The sequence below is a fragment of the Hemibagrus wyckioides genome, linkage group LG18, assembly GCF_019097595.1.
Source record: "Hemibagrus wyckioides isolate EC202008001 linkage group LG18, SWU_Hwy_1.0, whole genome shotgun sequence".
Classification (NCBI taxonomy): Eukaryota; Metazoa; Chordata; class Actinopteri; order Siluriformes; family Bagridae; genus Hemibagrus; species Hemibagrus wyckioides.
The window spans coordinates 11,484,973-11,510,358 of NC_080727.1; the positions used below are offsets into that span (position 1 = coordinate 11,484,973).

At 36.8% G+C, this 25,386-nt stretch overlaps 2 non-coding genes and 1 pseudogene across 2 annotated transcripts; all 3 read right to left on the reverse strand.

Annotated features, from left to right (window-relative positions):
* Positions 1–16,209: 16,209 nt before the first annotated feature.
* LOC131369646 (U5 spliceosomal RNA) lies at positions 16,210–16,324 on the reverse strand. Its single transcript, XR_009207292.1, has one exon. It is a non-coding gene; the product is annotated as a U5 spliceosomal RNA (small nuclear RNA).
* A 261-nt stretch (positions 16,325–16,585) lies between these two features.
* Positions 16,586–16,744, reverse strand: LOC131369676 (U2 spliceosomal RNA; annotated as a pseudogene).
* A 339-nt stretch (positions 16,745–17,083) lies between these two features.
* LOC131369649 (U5 spliceosomal RNA) lies at positions 17,084–17,198 on the reverse strand. The gene has a single exon (XR_009207294.1). It is a non-coding gene; the product is annotated as a U5 spliceosomal RNA (small nuclear RNA).
* Between the last annotated feature and the right edge of the window lie 8,188 nt (positions 17,199–25,386).

Genomic DNA, 25,386 nt, shown 5'->3' on the forward strand with positions numbered 1-25,386 from the left:
CATTTTCAGCGCCAGAGAAGCACAATGCAGAGAGCACACTTCGCCGAGGCAGGAAACGAGCCAGTTCGATGAAAAATGTTGAAAGTTGACTTTGTTAAGTGAATTTTCATGAAATATCACTTTTCCCATGTTTCTTATGAATTTTTGAACTTTGAAAAAAAAAATCATATTTCATATCAAAATCCATATTTTTTATGACTTTCCAATGTTTCTTATGAATTTTTGCATTTTAAAGTAAACAATGACTTTTCATATTATAGTCGACCCCAAACATGTGAAAAAAGTCAAAGAAAACTGCCCCATTCAGCTGCACACATTCGTTTGTCTGAAAAACCGCTTTCCCTAGCTCGTAGAGCGCTGAGACTTGCGGAATCGCATTTTCAGCGCCAGAGAAGCAAAATGCAGAGAGCACACTTCGCCGAGGCAGGTAAACGAGTCAGTTCGATGAAAAATGTTGAAAGTTGACTTTGTTATGTGAATTTTCATGAAATATCACTTTTCCCATGTTTCTTATGAATTTTTGAACTTTGATGAAAAAAATCATATTTCATATCAAAATCCATATTTTTTATGACTTTCCAATGTTTCTTATGAATTTTTGCATTTTAAAGTAAACAATGACTTTTCATATCATAGTCGACCCCAAACATGTGAAAAAAGTCAAAGAAAACTGCCCCATTCAGCTGCACACATTCGTTTGTCTGAAAAACCGCTTTCCCTTGCTCGTAGAGCGCTGAGACTTGCGGAATCGCATTTTCAGCGCCAGAGAAGCACAATGCAGAGAGCACACTTCGCCGAGGCAGGAAACGAGCCAGTTCGATGAAAAATGTTGAAAGTTGACTTTGTTAAGTGAATTTTCATGAAATATCACTTTTCCAATGTTTCTTAAGAATTTTTGAACTTTGAAAAAAAAAATCATATTTCATATCAAAATCCATATTTTTTATAACTTTAACTTGTTTATAATGAATTTTTGCATTTTAAAGTCAACAATCACTTTTCATATCATAGTCGACCCCAAACATGTGAAAAAAGTCAAAGAAAACTGCCCCATTCAGCTGCACACATTCGTTTGTCTGAAAAACCGCTTTCCCTTGCTCGTAGAGCGCTGAGACTTGCGGAATCGCATTTTCAGCGCCAGAGAAGCACAATGCAGAGAGCACACTTCGCCGAGGCAGGAAACGAGCCAGTTCGATGAAAAATGTTGAAAGTTGACTTTGTTATGTGAATTTAAATGTAATATAACTTTTCCCATGTATCTTGTGAATTTTTGAACTTTGATGAAAAAAATCATATTTCATATCAAAATCCATATTTTTTATGACTTTCCAATGTTTCTTATGAATTTTTGCATTTAAAGGTAAACAATGACTTTTCATATCATAGTCGACCCCAAACATGTGAAATAAGTCAAAGAAAACTGCCCCATTCAGCTGCACACATTCGTTTGTCTGAAAAACCGCTTTCCCTTGCTCGTAGAGCGCTGAGACTTGCGGAATCGCATTTTCAGCGCCAGAGAAGCACAATGCAGAGAGCACACTTCGCCGAGCCAGGAAACGAGTCAGTTCGATGAAAAATGTTGAAAGTTGACTTTGTTATGTGAATTTTCATGAAATATCACTTTTCCCATGTTTCTTATGAATTTTTGAACTTTGAAAAAAAAAATCATATTTCATATCAAAATCCATATTTTTTATGACTTTAACTTGTTTATAATGAATTTTTGCATTTTAAAGTCAACAATCACTTTTCATATCATAGTCGACCCCAAACATGTGAAAAAAGTCAAAGAAAACTGCCCCATTCAGCTGCACACATTCGTTTGTCTGAAAAACCGCTTTCCCTTGCTCGTAGAGCGCTGAGACTTGCGGAATCGCATTTTCAGCGCCAGAGAAGCACAATGCAGAGAGCACACTTCGCCGAGGCAGGAAACGAGCCAGTTCGATGAAAAATGTTGAAAGTTGACTTTGTTATGTGAATTTCCATGTAATATAACTTTTCCCATGTATCTTGTGAATTTTTGCACTTTGATGAAAAAAATCATAGTTCATATCAAAATCCATATTTTTTATGACTTTAACTTGTTCATAATGAATTTTTGCATTTTAAAGTCAACAATCACATTTCATATCATAGTCGACCACAAACATGTGAAAAAAGTCAAAGAAAACTGCCCCATTCAGCTGCACACATTCGTTTGTCTGAAAAACCGCTTTCCCTTGCTCGTAGAGCGCTGAGACTTGCGGAATCGCATTTTCAGCGCCAGAGAAGCACAATGCAGAGAGCACACTTCGCCGAGGCAGGAAACGAGCCAGTTCGATGAAAAATGTTGAAAGTTGACTTTGTTAAGTGAATTTTCATGAAATATCACTTTTCCCATGTTTCTTATGAATTTTTGAACTTTGAAAAAAAAAATCATATTTCATATCAAAATCCATATTTTTTATGACTTTCCAATGTTTCTTATGAATTTTTGCATTTTAAAGTAAACAATGACTTTTCATATTATAGTCGACCCCAAACATGTGAAAAAAGTCAAAGAAAACTGCCCCATTCAGCTGCACACATTCGTTTGTCTGAAAAACCGCTTTCCCTAGCTCGTAGAGCGCTGAGACTTGCGGAATCGCATTTTCAGCGCCAGAGAAGCAAAATGCAGAGAGCACACTTCGCCGAGGCAGGTAAACGAGTCAGTTCGATGAAAAATGTTGAAAGTTGACTTTGTTATGTGAATTTTCATGAAATATCACTTTTCCCATGTTTCTTATGAATTTTTGAACTTTGATGAAAAAAATCATATTTCATATCAAAATCCATATTTTTTATGACTTTCCAATGTTTCTTATGAATTTTTGCATTTAAAGGTAAACAATGACTTTTCATATCATAGTCGACCCCAAACTTGTGAAATAAGTCAAAGATAACTGCCCCATTCAGCTGCACACATTCGTTTGTCTGAAAAACCGCTTTCCCTTGCTCGTAGAGAGCTGAGACTTGCGGAATCGCATTTTCAGCGCCAGAGAAGCACAATGCAGAGAGCACACTTCGCCGAGACAGGAAACGAGCCAGTTCGATGAAAAATGTTGAAAGTTGACTTTGTTAAGTGAATTTTCATGAAATATCACTTTTCCCATGTGTCTTATGAATTTTTGAACTTTGAAAAAAAAAAATCATATTTCATATCAAAATCCATATTTTTTATGACTTTAACTTGTTTATAATGAATTTTTGCATTTTAAAGTCAACAATCACTTTTCATATCATAGTCGACCCCAAACATGTGAAAAAAGTCAAAGAAAACTGCCCCATTCAGCTGCACACATTCGTTTGTCTGAAAAACCGCTTTCCCTTGCTCGTAGAGCGCTGAGACTTGCGGAATCGCATTTTCAGCGCCAGAGAAGCACAATGCAGAGAGCACACTTCGCCGAGGCAGGAAACGAGCCAGTTCGATGAAAAATGTTGAAAGTTGACTTTGTTAAGTGAATTTTCATGAAATATCACTTTTCCCATGTGTCTTATGAATTTTTGAACTTTCATGAAAAAAAATCATATTTCATATCAAAATCCATATTTTTTATGACTTTCCAATGTTTCTTATGAATTTTTGCATTTTAAAGTAAACAATGACTTTTCATATCATAGTCAACCCCAAATATGTGAAAAAAGTCAAAGAAAACTGCCCCATTCAGCTGCACACATTCGTTTGTCTGAAAAACTGCTTTCCCTTGCTCGTAGAGCGCTGAGACTTGCGGAATCGCATTTTCAGCGCCAGAGAAGCACAATGCAGAGAACACACTGCGCCGAGACAGGAAACGAGCCAGTTCGATGAAAAATGTTGAAAGTTGACTTTGTTAAGTGAATTTTCATGAAATATCACTTTTCCCATGTGTCTTATGAATTTTTGAACTTTGAAAAAAAAAATCATATTTCATATCAAAATCCATATTTTTTATGACTTTAACTTGTTTATAATGAATTTTTGCATTTTAAAGTCAACAATCACTTTTCATATCATAGTCGACCCCAAACATGTGAAAAAAGTCAAAGAAAACTGCCCCATTCAGCTGCACACATTCGTTTGTCTGAAAAACCGCTTTCCCTTGCTCGTAGAGCGCTGAGACTTGCGGAATCGCATTTTCAGCGCCAGAGAAGCACAATGCAGAGAGCACACTTCGCCGAGGCAGGAAACGAGCCAGTTCGATGAAAAATGTTGAAAGTTGACTTTGTTAAGTGAATTTTCATGAAATATCACTTTTCCCATGTTTCTTATGAATTTTTGAACTTTGATGAAAAAAATCATATTTCATATCAAAATCCATATTTTTTATGACTTTCCAATGTTTCTTATGAATTTTTGCATTTTAAAGTAAACAATGACTTTTCATATTATAGTCGACCCCAAACATGTGAAAAAAGTCAAAGAAAACTGCCCCATTCAGCTGCACACATTCGTTTGTCTGAAAAACCGCTTTCCCTTGCTCGTAGAGCGCTGAGACTTGCGGAATCGCATTTTCAGAGCCAGAGAAGCACAATGCAGAGAGCACACTTCGCCGAGGCAGGTAAACGAGTCAGTTCGATGAAAAATGTTGAAAGTTGACTTTGTTATGTGAATTTTCATGAAATATCACTTTTCCCATGTTTCTTATGAATTTTTGAACTTTGATGAAAAAAATCATATTTCATATCAAAATCCATATTTTTTATGACTTTCCAATGTTTCTTATGAATTTTTGCATTTAAAGGTAAACAATGACTTTTCATATCATAGTCGACCCCAAACTTGTGAAATAAGTCAAAGAAAACTGCCCCATTCAGCTGCACACATTCGTTTGTCTGAAAAACCGCTTTCCCTTGCTCGTAGAGCGCTGAGACTTGCGGAATCGCATTTTCAGCGCCAGAGAAGCACAATGCAGAGAGCACACTGCGCCGAGACAGGAAACGAGCCAGTTCGATGAAAAATGTTGAAAGTTGACTTTGTTAAGTGAATTTTCATGAAATATCACTTTTCCCATGTTTCTTATGAATTTTTGAACTTTGAAAAAAAAAATCATATTTCATATCAAAATCCATATTTTTTATCAGTTCCTAATGTTTCTTATGAGTTTTTGCATTTTAAAGTAAACAATCACTTTTCATATCATAGTCGACCCCAAACATGTGAAAAAAGTCAAAGAAAACTGCCCCATTCAGCTGCACACATTCGTTTGTCTGAAAAACCGCTTTCCCTTGCTCGTAGAGCGCTGAGACTTGCGGAATCGCATTTTCAGCGCCAGAGAAGCACAATGCAGAGAGCACACTTCGCCGAGGCAGGAAACGAGCCAGTTCGATGAAAAATGTTGAAAGTTGACTTTGTTATGTGAATTTCCATGTAATATAACTTTTCCCATGTATCTTGTGAATTTTTGAACTTTGATGAAAAAAATCATATTTCATATCAAAATCCATATTTTTTATGACTTTAACTTGTTTCATAATGAATTTTTGCATTTTAAAGTCAACAATCACATTTCATATCATAGTCGACCACAAACATGTGAAAAAAGTCAAAGAAAACTGCCCCATTCAGCTGCACACATTCGTTTGTCTGAAAAACCGCTTTCCCTTGCTCGTAGAGCGCTGAGACTTGCGGAATCGCATTTTCAGCGCCAGAGAAGCACAATGCAGAGAGCACACTTCGCCGAGGCAGGAAACGAGCCAGTTCGATGAAAAATGTTGAAAGTTGACTTTGTTAAGTGAATTTTCATGAAATATCACTTTTCCCATGTTTCTTAAGAATTTTTGAACTTTGAAAAAAAAAATCATATTTCATATCAAAATCCATATTTTTTATGACTTTAACTTGTTTATAATGAATTTTTGCATTTTAAAGTCAACAATCACTTTTCATATCATAGTCGACCCCAAACATGTGAAAAAAGTCAAAGAAAACTGCCCCATTCAGCTGCACACATTCGTTTGTCTGAAAAACCGCTTTCCCTTGCTCGTAGAGCGCTGAGACTTGCGGAATCGCATTTTCAGCGCCAGAGAAGCACAATGCAGAGAGCACACTTCGCCGAGGCAGGAAACGAGCCAGTTCGATGAAAAATGTTGAAAGTTGACTTTGTTATGTGAATTTAAATGTAATATAACTTTTCCCATGTATCTTGTGAATTTTTGAACTTTGATGAAAAAAATCATATTTCATATCAAAATCCATATTTTTTATGACTTTAACTTGTTCATAATGAATTTTTGCATTTTAAAGTCAACAATCACATTTCATATCATAGTCGACCACAAACGTGAAAAAAGTCAAAGAAAACTGCCCCATTCAGCTGCACACATTCGTTTGTCTGAAAAACCGCTTTCCCTTGCTCGTAGAGCGCTGAGACTTGCGGAATCGCATTTTCAGCGCCAGAGAAGCACAATGCAGAGAGCACACTTCGCCGAGGCAGGAAACGAGCCAGTTCGATGAAAAATGTTGAAAGTTGACTTTGTTAAGTGAATTTTCATGAAATATCACTTTTCCCATGTTTCTTATGAATTTTAGAAGTTTGAAAAAAAAAATCATATTTCATATCAAAATCCATATTTTTTATAACTTGCCAATGTTTCTCATGAATTTTTGCATTTTAAAGTAAACAATCACTTTTCATATTATTGTCGACCCCAAACATGTGAAAATAGTCAAAGAAAACTGCCCCATTCAGCTGCACACATTCGTTTGTCTGAAAAACCGCTTTCCCTTGCTCGTAGAGCGCTGAGACTTGCGGAATCGCATTTTCAGCGCCAGAGAAGCACAATGCAGAGAGCACACTTCGCCGAGGCAGGAAACGAGCCAGTTCGATGAAAAATGTTGAAAGTTGACTTTGTTAAGTGAATTTTCATGAAATATCACTTTTCCCATGTTTTTTATGAATTTTTGAACTTTGTTGAAAAAAATCATTTTTCATATCAAAATCCATATTTTTTATGACTTTCCAATGTTTCTTATGAATGTTTGCATTTTAAGGTAAACATTGACTTTTCATGTCATAGTCGACCACAAACGTGAAAAAAGTCAAAGAAAACTGCCCCATTCAGCGGCACACATTCGTTTGTCTGAAAAACCGCTTTCCCTTGCTCATAGAGCGCTGAGACTTGCGGAATCGCATTTTCAGCGCCAGAGAAGCACAATGCAGAGAGCACACTTCGCCGAGGCAGGAAACGAGCCAGTTCGATGAAAAATGTTGAAAGTTGACTTTGTTAAGTGAATTTTCATGAAATATCACTTTTCCCATGTTTCTTATGAATTTTTGAACTTTGAAAAAAAAAATCATATTTCATATCAAAATCCATATTTTTTATGACTTTAACTTGTTTATAATGAATTTTTGCATTTTAAAGTCAACAATCACTTTTCATATCATAGTCGACCCCAAACATGTGAAAAAAGTCAAAGAAAACTTCCCCATTCAGCTGCACACATTCGTTTGTCTGAAAAACCGCTTTCCCTTGCTCGTAGAGCGCTGAGACTTGCGGAATCGCATTTTCAGCGCCAGAGAAGCACAATGCAGAGAGCACACTTCGCCGAGGCAGGAAACGAGCCAGTTCGATGAAAAATGTTGAAAGTTGACTTTGTTAAGTGAATTTTCATGAAATATCACTTTTCCCATGTATCTTGTGAATTTTTGAACTTTGATGAAAAAAATCATATTTCATATCAAAATCCATAGTTTTTATGACTTTAACTTGTTCATAATGAATTTTTGCATTTTAAAGTCAACAATCACATTTCATATCATAGTCGACCACAAACATGTGAAAAAAGTCAAAGAAAACTGCCCCATTCAGCTGCACACATTCGTTTGTCTGAAAAACCGCTTTCCCTTGCTCGTAGAGCGCTGAGACTTGCGGAATCGCATTTTCAGCGCCAGAGAAGCACAATGCAGAGAGCACACTGCGCCGAGGCAGGAAACGAGTCAGTTCGATGAAAAATGTTGAAAGTTGACTTTGTTAGGTGAATTTTCATGAAATATCACTTTTCCCATATTTCTTATGAATTTTTGAACTTTGATGAAAAAAATCATATTTCATATCACAATCCATATTTTTTATGACTTTCCAATGTTTCTTATGAATTTTTGCATTTAAAGGTAAACAATGACTTTTCATATCATAGTCGACCCCAAACATGTAAAAAAAGTCAAAGAAAACTGCCCCATTCAGCTGCACACATTCGTTTGTCTGAAAAACCGCTTTCCCTTGCTCGTAGAGCGCTGAGACTTGAGGAATCGCATTTTCAGCGCCAGAGAAGCACAATGCAGAGAGCACACTTCGCCGAGGCAGGAAACGAGCCAGTTCGATGAAAAATGTTGAAAGTTGACTTTGTTAAGTGAATTTTCATGAAATATCACTTTTCCAATGTTTCTTATGAATTTTTGAACTTTGAAAAAAAAAATCATATTTCATATCAAAATCCATATTTTTTATGACTTTCCAATGTTTCTTATGAATTTTTGCATTGTAAAGTAAACAATGACTTTTCATATTATAGTCGACCCCAAACATGTGAAAAAAGTCAAAGAAAACTGCCCCATTCAGCTGCACACATTCGTTTGTCTGAAAAACCGCTTTCCCTTGCTCGTAGAGCGCTGAGACTTGCGGAATCGCATTTTCAGCGCCAGAGAAGCACAATGCAGAGAGCACACTTCGCCGAGGCAGGAAACGAGCCAGTTCGATGAAAAATGTTGAAAGTTGACTTTGTTAAGTGAATTTTCATGAAATATCACTTTTCCAATGTTTCTTAAGAATTTTTGAACTTTGAAAAAAAAAATCATATTTCATATCAAAATCCATATTTTTTATGACTTTAACTTGTTTATAATGAATTTTTGCATTTTAAAGTCAACAATCACTTTTCATATCATTGTCGACCCCAAACATGTGAAAATAGTCAAAGAAAACTGCCCCATTCAGCTGCACACATTCGTTTGTCTGAAAAACCGCTTTCCCTTGCTCGTAGAGCGCTGAGACTTGCGGAATCGCATTATCAGCGCCAGAGAAGCACAATGCAGAGAGCACACTGCGCCGAGACAGGAAACGAGCCAGTTCAATAAAAAATGTTGAAAGTTGACTTTGTTATGTGAATTTTCATGAATTATCACTCTTCCCATGTTTCTTATGAATTTTTGCACTTTGATGAAAAAAAATCATATTTCATATCAAAATCCATATTTTTTATGACTTGCCAACGTTTCTTATGAGTTTTTGCATTTTAAAGTACACAATGACTTTTCATATCATAGTCGACCCCAAACATGTGAAAAAAGTCAAAGAAAACTGCCCCATTCAGCTGCACACATTTGTTTGTCTGAAAAACCGCTTTCCCTTGCTCGTAGAGCGCTGAGACTTGCGGAATCGCATTTTCAGCGCCAGAGAAGCACAATGCAGAGAGCACACTTCGCCGAGGCAGGAAACGAGCCAGTTCGATGAAAAATGTTGAAAGTAGACTTTGTTAAGTGAATTTTCATGAAATATCACTTTTCCCATGTTTCTTAAGAATTTTTGAACTTTGAAAAAAAAAATCATATTTCATATCAAAATCCATATTTTTTATGACTTTAACTTGTTTATAATGAATTTTTGCATTTTAAAGTCAACAATCACTTTTCATATCATAGTCGACCCCAAACATGTGAAAAAAGTCAAAGAAAACTGCCCCATTCAGCTGCACACATTCGTTTGTCTGAAAAACCGCTTTCCCTTGCTCGTAGAGCGCTGAGACTTGCGGAATCGCATTTTCAGCGCTAGAGAAGCACAATGCAGACAGCAGTCTGCGCCGAGACAGGAAACGAGCCAGTTCAATGAAAAATGTTGAAAGTTGACTTTGTTAAGTGAATTTTCATGAATTATCACTTTTCCCATGTTTCTTATGAATTTTTGCACTTTGATGAAAAAAATCATATTTCATATCAAAATCCATATTTTTTATGACTTTCCAATGTTTCTTATAAATTTTTGCATTTTAAAGTAAACAAACACTTTTCATATCATAGTCGACCCCAATCGAGAAAATAGTCAAAGAAAACTGCCCCATTAAGCTGAACACATTCGTTTGTCTGAAAAACCGCTTTCCCTTGCTCGTAGAGCGCTGAGACTTGCGGAATCGCATTTTCAGCGCCAGAGAAGCACAATGCAGAGAGCACACTTCGCCGAGGCAGGAAACGAGCCAGTTCGATGAAAAATGTTGAAAGTTGACTTTGTTATGTGAAGTTTCATGAAATATCATTTTTCCCATGTTTCTTATGAATTTTTGAACTTTGATGATAAAAATCATATTTCATATCAAAATCCATATTTTTTATGACTTTCCAATGTTTCTTATGAATTTTTGCATTTTAAAGTAAACAATGACTTTTCATATCATAGTCGACCCCAAACATGTGAAAAAAGTCAAAGAAAACTGCCCCATTCAGCTGCACACATTCGTTTGTCTGAAAAACCGCTGTCCCTTGCTCGTAGAGCGCTGAGACTTGCGGAATCGCATTTTCAGCGCCAGAGAAGCACAATGCAGAGAGCACACTTCGCCGAGGCAGGAAACGAGCCAGTTCGATGAAAAATGTTGAATGTTGACTTTGTTAAGTGAATTTTCATGAAATATCACTTTTCCCATGTTTCTTATGAATTTTTGAACTCTGATGAAAAAAATCATGTTTCATATCAAAATCCATATTTTTTTCATGATTTTCCCTTGTTCATAATGAATTTTTGCATTTTAAAGTCAACAATCACATTTCATATCATAGTCGACCCCAAACATGTGAAAAAAGTCAAAGAAATCTGCCCCATTCAGCTGCACACATGCGTTTGTCTGAAAAACCGCTTTCCCTTGCTCGTAGAGCGCTGAGACTTGCGGAATCGCATTTTCAGCGCCAGAGAAGCACAATGCAGAGAGCACACTTCGCCGAGGCAGGAAACGAGCCAGTTCGATGAAAAATGTTGAACGTTGACTTTGTTATGTGAATTTTCATGGAATATCACTTTTCCCATGTTTCTTATGAATTTTTGCACTTTGATGAAAAAAATCATATTTCATATCAAAATCCATATTTGTAAATGACTTCCCCTTCTTCATAATGAATTTTAGTATTTTAAAGGAAACAATCACATTTCATATCATAGTCGACCCCAAACATGTGAAAAAAGTCAAAGAAATCTGCCCCATTCAGCTGCACACATGCGTTTGTCTGAAAAACCGCTTTCCCTTGCTCGTAGAGCGCTGAGACTTGCGGAATCGCATTTTCAGCGCCAGAGAAGCACAATGCAGAGAGCACACTTCGCCGAGGCAGGAAACGAGCCAGTTCGATGAAAAATGTTGAAATTTGACTTTGTTATGTGAATTTTCATGAAATATCACTTTTCCCATGTTTCTTATGAATTTTTGAACTCTGATGAAAAAAATCATATTTCATATCAAAATCCATATTTTTTTATGACTTTCCCTTCTTCATAATGAATTTTTGCATTTTAATGTCAACAATCACATTTCATATCATAGTCGACCCCAAACATGTGAAAAAAGTCAAAGAAAACTGCCCCATTCAGCTGCACACATTCGTTTGTCTGAAAAACCGCTTTCCCTTGCTCGTAGAGCGCTGAGACTTGCGGAATCGCATTTTCAGCGCTAGAGAAGCACAATGCAGAGAGCACACTTCGCCGAGGCAGGAAACGAGCCAGTTCGATGAAAAATGTTGAAAGTTGACTTTGTTATGTGAATATTCATGGAATATCACTTTTCCCATGTTTCTTATGAATTTTTGAACTTTGAAAAAAAAATCATATTTCATATCAAAATCCATATTTTTTATGACTTTAACTTGTTTATAATGAATTTTTGCATTTTAAAGTAAACAATCACATTTCATATCATAGTCGACCCCAAACATGTGAAAAAAGTCAAAGAAAACTGCCCCATTCAGCTGCACACATTCGTTTGTCTGAAAAACCGCTTTCCCTTGCTCGTAGAGCGCTGAGACTTGCGGAATCGCATTTTCAGCGCTAGAGAAGCACAATGCAGACAGCAGTCTGCGCCGAGACAGGAAACGAGCCAGTTCAATGAAAAATGTTGAAAGTTGACTTTGTTATGTGAATTTTCATGGAATATCACTTTTCCCATGTTTCTTATGAATTTTTGCACTTTGATGAAAATAATCATATTTCATATCAAAATCCATATTTTTTATGACTTTCCCTTGTTTATAATGAATTTTTGCATTTTAAAGTCAACAATCACATTTCATATCATAGTCGACCCCAAACATGTGAAAATAGTCAAAGAAAACTGCCCCATTCAGCTGCACACATTCGTTTGTCTGAAAAACCGCTTTCCCTTGCTCGTAGAGCGCTGAGACTTGCGGAATCGCATTTTCAGCGCCAGAGAAGCACAATGCAGAGAGCACACTTCGCCGAGGCAGGAAACGAGCCAGTTCGATGAAAAATGTTGAAAGTTGACTTTGTTAAGTGAATTTTCATGAAATATCACTTTTCCAATGTTTCTTAAGAATTTTTGAACTTTGAAAAAAAAAATCATATTTCATATCAAAATCCATATTTTTTATGACTTTAACTTGTTTATAATGAATTTTTGCATTTTAAAGTCAACAATCACTTTTCATATCATTGTCGACCCCAAACATGTGAAAATAGTCAAAGAAAACTGCCCCATTCAGCTGCACACATTCGTTTGTCTGAAAAACCGCTTTCCCTTGCTCGTAGAGCGCTGAGACTTGCGGAATCGCATTATCAGCGCCAGAGAAGCACAATGCAGAGAGCACACTGCGCCGAGACAGGAAACGAGCCAGTTCAATAAAAAATGTTGAAAGTTGACTTTGTTATGTGAATTTTCATGAATTATCACTCTTCCCATGTTTCTTATGAATTTTTGCACTTTGATGAAAAAAAATCATATTTCATATCAAAATCCATATTTTTTATGACTTGCCAACGTTTCTTATGAGTTTTTGCATTTTAAAGTACACAATGACTTTTCATATCATAGTCGACCCCAAACATGTGAAAAAAGTCAAAGAAAACTGCCCCATTCAGCTGCACACATTTGTTTGTCTGAAAAACCGCTTTCCCTTGCTCGTAGAGCGCTGAGACTTGCGGAATCGCATTTTCAGCGCCAGAGAAGCACAATGCAGAGAGCACACTTCGCCGAGGCAGGAAACGAGCCAGTTCGATGAAAAATGTTGAAAGTAGACTTTGTTAAGTGAATTTTCATGAAATATCACTTTTCCCATGTTTCTTAAGAATTTTTGAACTTTGAAAAAAAAAATCATATTTCATATCAAAATCCATATTTTTTATGACTTTAACTTGTTTATAATGAATTTTTGCATTTTAAAGTCAACAATCACTTTTCATATCATAGTCGACCCCAAACATGTGAAAAAAGTCAAAGAAAACTGCCCCATTAGGCTGCACAAATTCGGTTGTCTAAAAAACCGCGTTCCCTTGCTCGTAGAGCGCTGAGACTTGCGGAATCGCATTTTCAGCGCTAGAGAAGCACAATGCAGACAGCAGTCTGCGCCGAGACAGGAAACGAGCCAGTTCAATGAAAAATGTTGAAAGTTGACTTTGTTAAGTGAATTTTCATGAATTATCACTTTTCCCATGTTTCTTATGAATTTTTGCACTTTGATGAAAAAAATCATATTTCATATCAAAATCCATTTTTTTTATGACTTTCCAATGTTTCTTATAAATTTTTGCATTTTAAAGTAAACAAACACTTTTCATAACATAGTCGACCCCAATCGAGAAAATAGTCAAAGAAAACTGCCCCATTCAGCTGCACACATTCGTTTGTCTGAAAAACCGCTTTCCCTTGCTCGTAGAGCGCTGAGACTTGCGGAATCGCATTTTCAGCGCCAGAGAAGCACAATGCAGAGAGCACACTTCGCCGAGGCAGGACACGAGCCAGTTCGATGAAAAATGTTGAAAGTTGACTTTGTTATGTGAAGTTTCATGAAATATCATTTTTCCCATGTTTCTTATGAATTTTTGAACTTTGATGATAAAAATCATATTTCATATCAAAATCCATATTTTTTATGACTTTCCAATGTTTCTTATGAATTTTTGCATTTTAAAGTAAACAATGACTTTTCATATCATAGTCGACCCCAAACATGTGAAAAAAGTCAAAGAAAACTGCCCCATTCAGCTGCACACATTCGTTTGTCTGAAAAACCGCTGTCCCTTGCTCGTAGAGCGCTGAGACTTGCGGAATCGCATTTTCAGCGCCAGAGAAGCACAATGCAGAGAGCACACTTCGCCGAGGCAGGAAACGAGCCAGTTCGATGAAAAATGTTGAATGTTGACTTTGTTAAGTGAATTTTCATGAAATATCACTTTTCCCATGTTTCTTATGAATTTTTGAACTCTGATGAAAAAAATCATGTTTCATATCAAAATCCATATTTTTTTCATGATTTTCCCTTGTTCATAATGAATTTTTGCATTTTAAAGTCAACAATCACATTTCATATCATAGTCGACCCCAAACATGTGAAAAAAGTCAAAGAAATCTGCCCCATTCAGCTGCACACATGCGTTTGTCTGAAAAACCGCTTTCCCTTGCTCGTAGAGCGCTGAGACTTGCGGAATCGCATTTTCAGCGCCAGAGAAGCACAATGCAGAGAGCACACTTCGCCGAGGCAGGAAACGAGCCAGTTCGATGAAAAATGTTGAACGTTGACTTTGTTATGTGAATTTTCATGGAATATCACTTTTCCCATGTTTCTTATGAATTTTTGCACTTTGATGAAAAAAATCATATTTCATATCAAAATCCATATTTGTAAATGACTTCCCCTTCTTCATAATGAATTTTAGTATTTTAAAGGAAACAATCACATTTCATATCATAGTCGACCCCAAACATGTGAAAAAAGTCAAAGAAATCTGCCCCATTCAGCTGCACACATGCGTTTGTCTGAAAAACCGCTTTCCCTTGCTCGTAGAGCGCTGAGACTTGCGGAATCGCATTTTCAGCGCCAGAGAAGCACAATGCAGAGAGCACACTTCGCCGAGGCAGGAAACGAGCCAGTTCGATGAAAAATGTTGAAATTTGACTTTGTTATGTGAATTTTCATGAAATATCACTTTTCCCATGTTTCTTATGAATTTTTGAACTCTGATGAAAAAAATCATATTTCATATCAAAATCCATATTTTTTTATGACTTTCCCTTCTTCATAATGAATTTTTGCATTTTAATGTCAACAATCACATTTCATATCATAGTCGACCCCAAACATGTGAAAAAAGTCAAAGAAAACTGCCCCATTCAGCTGCACACATTCGTTTGTCTGAAAAACCGCTTTCCCTTGCTCGTAGAGCGCTGAGACTTGCGGAATCGCATTTTCAGCGCTAGAGAAGCACAATGCAGAGAGCACACTTCGCCGAGGCAGGAAACGAGCCAGTTCGATGAAAAATGTTGAAAGTTGACTTTGTTATGTGAATATTCATGGAATATCACTTTTCCCATGTTTCTTATGAATTTTTGAACTTTGAAAAAAAAATCATATTTCATATCAAAATCCATATTTTTTATGACTTTAACTTGTTTATAATGAATTTTTGCATTTTATAGTAAACAATCACATTTCATATCATAGTCGACCCCAAACATGTGAAAAAAGTCAAAGAAAACTGCCCCATTCAGCTGCACACATTCGTTTGTCTGAAAAACAGCTTTCCCTTGCTCGTAGACCGCTGAGACTTGCGGAATCGCATTTTCAGCGCTAGAGAAGCACAATGCAGACAGCAGTCTGCGCCGAGACAGGAAACGAGCCAGTTCAATGAAAAATGTTGAAAGTTGACTTTGTTATGTGAATTTTCATGGAATATCACTTTTCCCATGTTTCTTATGAATTTTTGCACTTTGATGAAAATAATCATATTTCATATCAAAATCCATATTTTTTATGACTTTCCCTTGTTTATAATGAATTTTTGCATTTTAAAGTCAACAATCACATTTCATATCATAGTCGACCCCAAACATGTGAAAATAGTCAAAGAAAACTGCCCCATGAAGCTGAACACATTCGTTTGTCTGAAAAACCGCTTTCCCTTGCTCGTAGAGCGCTGAGACTTGCGGAATCGCATTTTCAGCGCCAGAGAAGCACATGTGATTGTTTACTTTACAATGCTAAAAATCCAATTTAACGTTGGAGCATACACAGCTTTACAAGAGCAAAGCTCACAAAAATACATGAAACTCATAGATGTTCTTCTTCACGAAAATCTTTAGTAAAAGGCGAAAGATTTATGCATGACTGAAGAGAAATCTGGGCTACAAAAAAAAAAAAAAAAAAATGCCAAGGAGCACCAGGAAACCCTTGTCAAAGAAACACAATGCTCGATGAGGGTAAGGCCGCCCCCATTACTTTGGTTGAGTGGAAATAGGGTGGGGACAGGTCGATGAGCAACAACTGACAGTGGTGAGCAGAAAGAGGTGAAGATAGGGTAGGGAACAGGGCGGGTTGAATGCAGACATAATTTGATAAGTAAGTCAGTCAGTCAGTCAGTAAATGTTTCTCCTTCATTTTACATCAGAAAACGGTGCACCAAGCCTGGAAGTACTTCAATACCAGGCCGATCCGCGGAGCTGACGTAGCAATGCCCTTTTCCGGCTCCCAGCTCTAAAAATCTGTTTAATATAGAGGTCGTATCAGATATTCAACTGATAAGAACAGTTTTTTTTTTTCAATCCAATTCCTACCCATATCCATACCTAACCATTCGCCTTATCAAGGCCAGACTAAGGATTGTAACGTGAACCCAGACCAGTGAACGCAATAGATCCTAGGTAATACGCCTGAGAAGCGATCCTACACAAACTCCATTCCATCTATTCTCCTTCTCAAACCCAGTCAAAGCCCAAAACCAGACCAGAGAACACTTGATCTTAACCAAAAGGCCAAGAAGCAATAAACTTTTATCTCCTCTGCTTAACGGTCAGTCACAGGCCACACCTATACAGGCATGCATAAAGTCACCTGACCAAATAAGACACAACTCCTGGAAACTACCCATTTAACATTGAAGCATACACAGCTTTGCCAGAGCAAAGCTCACAAAAATACATCAAACTCATTGATGTTCCTCTCCACAGAAATTGTTAGTAAAAGGCAAAAGATATAGGCATGACTGAAGAGAAACCAGAGTTATAAAGAAAAAAAAGCCGAGCAGCACCGGGAAACCCTTGTCGGAGAAACACAATGCTCGATGAGGGTAAGGCCGGCCCCTTTGGTTTGCTTGAGTGGAAAAAGGGTGGGGAAAGGTTGATGAGCAACAGAAAGAGGTGAAGTAGAAGAAGCTAGGGAACAGGGCGGGTTGAATGCAGACATAATGTGATAAGTAAGTAAGTAAGTAAGTAAATAAGTAAGTAAGTAAGTCAGTCAGTAAATGTTTCTCATTCATTTTACATCAGAAAATGGTGCACCAAGCCTGGAAGTACTGCAATACCAGGCCGATCCGCGGAGCGGACGTAGCAATGCCCTTTTCCGGCTCCCACAGTGAAAAAAAATTGAGTTGAATTTACTTGAAAAAAGCTTGGAAACAATTTTCACTCAGAAAAGGCAAGTAAATTTACAAAAATTTGCCAAGTAAAAGCCACAACTTAATTTTTAGTAACTTTAATTAAAAAACTTTAAGTAAAGTTTACTGGGGAATTCCCAGTAAATATTATTCACATTTGTTTGTAAATTCCACTTAAATAATGCTCATAATTATATTATGATTTATTGCACTTTTTTACACGAGTCCTAGTTATCTTTTTGTTATCCTGAGTAACCTTTACTTTAAATATTATTTAAAGATTACTTAATATAATTTGTGATGCATTACTAATGATGCTTTCAATAACAAAACACTGACAGACATTCTCCTTGAGTATTTTAATTTGAATTAAACTTATGAAAAAAACAAAGGGAATGCTAAAACACATGACACATTTGGCTCTTGGCCTAAATGGTTCAACATCCTATATATATATATATATATATATATATATATATATATATATATATATATATATATATATATATATATATATAAAGAACACATACAACACTGTGATAAAACAAATAAACCTCTGGTTCTGTAATGCATAACACTGCATTACAATGTTTCTGTTAAACAGTATAGTATAAACTTTGCTCCAAGTTATATTAACAAGCTTTTAAAGAACATTCTGACTTGCTAAACATATGAATAAATACAAAAAGCAAGTGTCAGTGTTAAACAAAATGGCCAACTGGCAGACTTACTTTTGTAGCTTTCTATGCAAAGAGCTAACTTTTGGAGAAAATTTTAAAGCATCCAGCCCAAGAAAGATTTTCTGAAAGACTTCAAAAGTGTTTCTCAGCTTTGGGGGATAGCTTAAGTTCAGGGAGTAAATGAAGCCCATGAGCAGAAGGCACACATTTGTGTCCACACACATTCTTGCATCCCAACAGCACCTCAGTTCCCTCAATGACAATGATGACATCAGCTATGTTGGCATCTTTCTCTCCTGCAGTGCTGCCCAGTACAATGATCTTCATTACATGATTGGTGAAGCTATCTTTAATCATGTCTCTGCTGACATCCTGTCAAATACTCAAATAAGTGCAAAGTGGTTACAATACTGTACAGTAAGTTAGTTGCGCGTTCTCTAATTTTATGTGATAAGTGCCCCACACAGTGATTTGGTGTCACCATCTATAAAATATGTTTTTACAGACTAAATACAGAAGAACTGTGACTGCAAGACAGTTAAAAAACTACCTGCAAAGCTACAGTAAAAAGTTTCAGGCACTTGTGTAAAAATTCTGTAAAGTGGAAATGCCTTCAAAATGCTTTCATAAATTGATTTTCATTCTACTGACTAAATATTTGGTGTATATATTTGGTGTGATCACTATTTGTAGTTAAGGCAGTATTTGGTCTAACTTCAGGTTTTTCAGGTTGTTTGCATGTAGGTTTTTTAAGCATTTTGCAGACATTACCACAGTTTTTCTTAATTTAGGCAGTCTCAGTTTTATCTCTTCCTTCATGTTATAATAGACAGTCTCGATGACTGTGAGACCAGATCTTTTGTGGAGCACCAACTGTTATCAAACTCTCTGTGCATACAAAAATCTCACTGGATTATTACAAATAATGGCAAAATGAATGTTTAGGAAAGTGAACTGATACTTCATAATGACAAACTACAGCACAAAGATATACAATATACATGTACTGTACATATCCGAAGTCAAATCAAAATTTGAATTTATCTACTAATGTACCTGGTAGGATTCAATGAGCTCCTCGGATGATTCTCCCAGGTAAGAAAGCAGGCAGCGAATCACAGCATCTCGCTGAAGTTCAACTTAAAACAAAAGTAAATTGCAGCGGACATTAAAACTGTGCACTTCTATCTACATTCAACTGCATATCTATAAAGTCAGGAAGCAGCAAGATATCAGATGTGTAATATATACATTTACCTGGCTGAGTGAATCTAGCACACTTCGAATTTTTATGCCTGTATCCCCACCCTTCTATTTAAACAAGTCCAAGAGTTTTGGAGAGTAGAGGTCCAATATTTGCAGAAAGGTTGGCTCCAGGGGAATTGTGGTTATCCTTCTGAACTCATTCTTGATCTAAGACAAAAAATAAAGGTAACATGCTTAAGATTTTGTAGACAAACACTTTTTTTGCCAACCACACTGTCAGGAGTTGATGCCTCCACTGGTGCAGAATCCAGACCCAAATGCAGGGATAAGATAAAAAAAATGGGTATTTTATTAATAAATAACAAAAACTACAGAGACATGGAAACACTGGGGAAACTAGGAAACTAAGTACAAAATAACAAACACAAAAACAAACAGCAGAAACCAGAGGGGGAACGAGAGAAAGGATTGGGTGGGGCAAGCACACATGCAAACACAACATAAACAAAAGCACATGGGATCATCAAGGAGACCGCCCTCTGGTGCTCTGGCAAGGAAAATGTCCAGCAGTCCATGACACACACACACATGCACGCACGCATGCACCCATGCTATACTAATGAAATTAAAATATTTAATTGCTTTTAATGAATGAAATATGAGTTCCAAATGTTTGTAAGTACCTACATATAACCATCAAGCCAGCAAAAGAAGAACTAAGGTTTACCTCAGATTCATAAAAAAGAGCTGGCCATCTCTCCAGGAAATCTTTGACAGCAGGGCAGTGATTAATGATTTCTAATCTTTGATAGGAAAAAGTCTTCTCCATTATCTCACCAATTACTTTTTTGTTGTTTTTCTTCTGAATTTCTTTAAGAAGATCAACTCTCCTTCTCTAAAGTTTCCTCGGTTTCCCCAAATGGAAATGGGGGCAAGTAGTTTACTTCAACCTTTCTGGGTCTTTTCATGCCTTTGCGGCAAGACTTTTCACTTGTCTTCTTTCTTTTCAAAGAGTTGATCTCCAGCTCTGGACAGGAAAGCTGACTGCCTCTTAATTTTGCTCGATAATTGTCCATCTTATATTTAATCCTCTGTTGCCACCCATACTGTCCATTGAAGGACCCTGGCTCTTTGAGGCATGGGTTCTTTTCAATCAACATCTTTACTACATTCATAATCTGGACACCTGTTGGGTATGCAGTGTAACAAAATATCGTCTCTGCTAGTGTCTCAAGGACACTTCTCGTTACTCTTGGATTGTTCAAGAGGGTACCATCCTTTTGGTAGGCTTTGTTTCCTTCTGAAAGCAAGAGCTCCGTATCAAATGAGAAAGTTGGTATGTTAAACTTTGCTGGCCATCCTTGAGATCGGCATGGTGTGGAACACTCAGATGAAGAGAGCAGAACAGTGGCTTGAGAACTGCTGCATCTGGAGTCTAAAGAAAGGGACGATGTCTCACTTTCAAAAGGACATAGCATAACAGTGTCCTGAGAACAGCATTACATGGCGTCAGACTCTTTTCTAAGGATTGGTTCTTCCAGAGCACTCAGGATGATGGGTTCTGTTTTCACCACTTTTAAAGTACATTTATCCTGTACATCATCTATTGAGTCTAAGGTAAAAAACTGGCCCCCAAAATCCATGTCTTCATACATCAAAGTAAAGCAGTCTGGAATACTAAATGTTTCTTTGATTACACGTTTAAGGTCCAGAAGAGCACTGGGGATGCCTGAGGGCAGAACCAATTTGCGAATGTCATTCTCTTCAAAAACAATTCGCAGCTTTGCTAGGGTACACATCTGCAACAGAAAAAACAGCAATTAAAACAATTAATCCTAATTAAAAATAGTACAATACAGCAATAATTTTGATAATCATGCACCTAAAAAGAGGGTCAAATATAGTGCTTTAAGGTAGTCAGTCAACCATTTCTCTTTGCTCAAGTAACCGAATGTTGGCTGTGTATTCTAACTCATAGCTCCTAAGGTGCTCATTGTACCGTGTTCTTAGTAGTCTCACTACAAAGACCAGTTCATTACAAACCAAGATAGACTGTAACACCTCACAAAAGTCTGGCAAATCTGCAGTGAAACCATGACATAGCAACATTCCAGGTTTGTAGTTGGTGCCTAATATGCATACATTGTTTGCAACATGTACCATTGTGACACGTGGATACCTATGTTGCACCAAATCTTTTATGTCATCCTTTAGGACATCCACAGAGACTTGTGAAGTTGTTGTGACCGAAAGTGATGACCTGTTCACATTTGATTCATGAAGATGCAATGCAATCATGAGCTGGTGTTTTTTGGCAATTGACAGCAGTATGTTCCTGAAACAGCCTGTTTGTCTGACAGCTTATTTGAAAAAGGCCATGTTTAGCTTCAAATCTCATGGTCCACAAGGCTGCCAGAGGACCAAATTCCTGAATGAGTTCAGGGTAGTGCTCAAGAAAGTGGTGTTTGGGAAGAAGTTTTTCTTGAGGAAAAGCTTCCAGAAATCTGTGTTGGTGCTCAGAAATCAAAGAGTCAAGATAGCAAATGCTCTGCTCTGTAGGAACTGGTGCCATCACAAGTTCCACAATGTCATTTAAGGTCATTAACATCTGCCACACTTCATCTTCCTCAGGTACTTTCAAGCCTATCATGAGAGGCAACAGACTCAACAGACACCAATTTTCAGGTGCATTACCTCCTACAGATCTTTTTGTGGCAAAATGAGCAGGAATCAAATGTGGGTGATTTGTTTGGTCACTCCACTTATAAGGGAACTGTTGAATGCAATTATTAAGGTCCTCAAGAGAAAAATATTTCTTCTTGATAAAGGTTTGCAATGACAATGCCAGTTCCACTGGAACAAGACCTTCAAGAAGGTCATGTAATACATCTGGTGGGTAACCAGATGTTACATGAAAATGATGAAGTTTTTCAGACAGTGCACACTGTTTTTTCACCCCATAGCAAGGAGTGGGAGTAGGACGTGACAAAACTGTCTCAACATGCAGAGTCTGAAACTGGAACCTGTCTGCAAGACAAAATCGGCAGACATGAGATCCCGTGAAGTTTTCAACGAATCCTCCCACAGAATGGGCTCACTATAGTGCCTTTCATGACTTTTCCTAAACTTGGAGTAAAAATGCCTTGGAAAAATCTTTTTCCAAGCTTTGAAGATCAGTTAACAGTGGCTCTAGAACTTTCTGAAATCCAAATCGCTTTGTGCCTTACGAAGAATGGCTAAATTGATAGATGCCAATGTTGATCGTGCATGTGCCGGAAAGTTTCCTAACACCCATTAGACAGCGGTGATTTTGTGAATCTTGCGAGAAGTTCCTAAGGGATTGCACACTTCGAAGTCGTCAATGTACAGAATAAGACTTAATCTCTCGACATCTCCTGCAAAAAAATCATTTTCTTGAAAGTGAGATCCATCATGGAATGACTTGTATTGTGATGCACATCCAGTATTTTTTTGAGTGACTAGGTCCTTTTCTTCAATATTCTTCAAGACTTGCAACAAAGACTGGAGTACCAGAACATACTGGAATGTTCTGCTGTATTTATTTTCCAGTATGTATTCTACTGGTTCAACAACTGAAAAATGTGCTTTCATAAATTCTCTCCTCTTATAAAAAAAAAGGCCCATCTTTCCCTAAAGCTGAACTGACAGGGTTTGATTCAGACAGATTTTTCACCAAATCTGAGATAACTGTTGGGTCTATGTCACAGTTATGGCTCTTTAAAGTCGACTCAACAACATCTTTCAAAACTGGAGCAGATGCAGAGGAGGATATGAACTGAAGCTCATCAACGATTTGATCAATGCACCTGTTTGACCCATTAAAATTACTTTCCAACTTTAGAAAAAGCTGACCAAACTTCATTTTTATAACTTCAGACAAATTATCTTGTGCTTCAACCAAAGTTACATCCAGTTCTGTGTCATTATCAGAGACCTCTGAATCATTTTGCAAAACAGTGGGATTTTGGAATTTTTTCAAGACTTCCATTTTAAAATCTTCAAGGGAGTGTTTATTGTGCTTCCTGTGTTTATGGGTAGCAAAGGTTGAATAAATGCTTGTGCTGAAGCTGCAGTTTTTGAATACACAATTCACTACCTCATACCTCCTCAGATGGTTGCTAAGGTGCTCAAAATATTGCTTCTCTGAAGAGAATGAAAATGAACTGCATACAAGACACCTCTGTTGGTTTGTCTGATTCTGTGTGGTCAGGACAAATGTATTCGAAGAGCATTAAATGTTTTAAATGAACAAGGGCAATCAGCATAAAGACAAGGGGTCGATGACTGACAGCCAGAATTTCCATGTTTGAGCCGTAAGTGTTTTAAAAGTTGTAGTCTTTTGTTTGACTCAAAGCTGCATTTTTTTTTTACACAACCACTTCATGCTGTGGCACCTGCAATAAACAAAAGACGTGCACACACATACATAAACCAATTCACCAGTTTCAGTTTTTTTAACATTTGTAATGAAATGAATATTTTACACAAATTCCTTTAAGATTTAATTATGAAATATGAAACCAGAAGTGATGCTTGACCAGAATTTACATCTTGCAAAGTTATATATATATGTATGTGTGTGTGGTAGTATATATGTGTATATCTATAGAAATCTGTCATACCACAAGGTTAATCAGTGTTGTATAGGCTGTAAGAAGTATTGCCAATTTGCTTGCATGAGCTTAAATAATGAGTGAAATCTGTGGAACATATGTTAGAAATGTTAATGTCAGAAATAGTTTTTTTTTTTACAAATTTAAATAAATATAGTGATCTTATTGATTTGAAATTTTGAAAAAACGTGAACGCGCTGATGATGTATCAGATGTTGATAATTTGTGATAAACTGATAACTCTTCGGGATGTGAAGAGACCTTAAACCACCATAACAATAAGACCATTACCTATAACACATACAATACTAGAAAATGCATCACTATTGTATAGGTTCAATAGGTAGTATAATCTCTGTTTAACCTGATTATTATGCATCAAATGCTTATCGATTTTATAGATAAGACAAAGCAGCGTAGTTGATGTGGATTCATGGGGGTTTAAGCGGCCTTCTCCGTCACATTTAAAATTAAAGCCCACTGATCTTGGGGCTCGGGTATCAATCATTCCGGGTTACGATTTTACGAAGCTCTACATGTCCTATTTCTAATAAGGAAATTTGTATTTATAATTAAAATAGCACGTGAGGGCACAATTATTTATTCACACAGATGAATAAACAAGCCCTTGGGTTATGCCATTTGTCATGATGCATCGCGCCGCTCGCATCTGGCAAAGTTCATTTTAAAGTTCACTGTACATTAAACTTCTTCGTGGATTACATGTAAAATACACGACAATTGTTTTCGACACAGATGCTATTTGCTAATAACTTATGTTTGTGCAAATCGGTTCTTCAGCAAACTCAACTCTATCAACGCGTTAACTTACAGTCTATGGTTAACTCTTTAACCACCAGGACAGCTTAATAGCTCTATAATCTTCTGCAAACGTAACTAAATTTGACCAATAAAACATATTTCATAACTTACCGTGTATAAATCTCATCAGACTTCGAGAAAAGATCCGTTGGTTTTCTCTGCCTCTGCGCGCCACTTCTGAACCAAGAGAGCATGCGCATAGATTAACTGGCTTCGTGGAGTAAGCTTTACTTGAGTTTGTCATTTTTTGCATTAGTTCATTAAACGACAAAACACAAAGTAAATAATACTTGAGAAGTTCTATTTGAATTTACTTATGTATTCAAGTACAATAAATTAAAACGAAACCTCAAGTAGCGTATTGAACTGAACGTGACATTTTTAAGTAAAAAGACAAAATAGGATTTGTTTGTAAAATGTACTTAGATTATGCTATCTATATTTACAAGCACAAAAAATCATTTTTTACAGTGTAC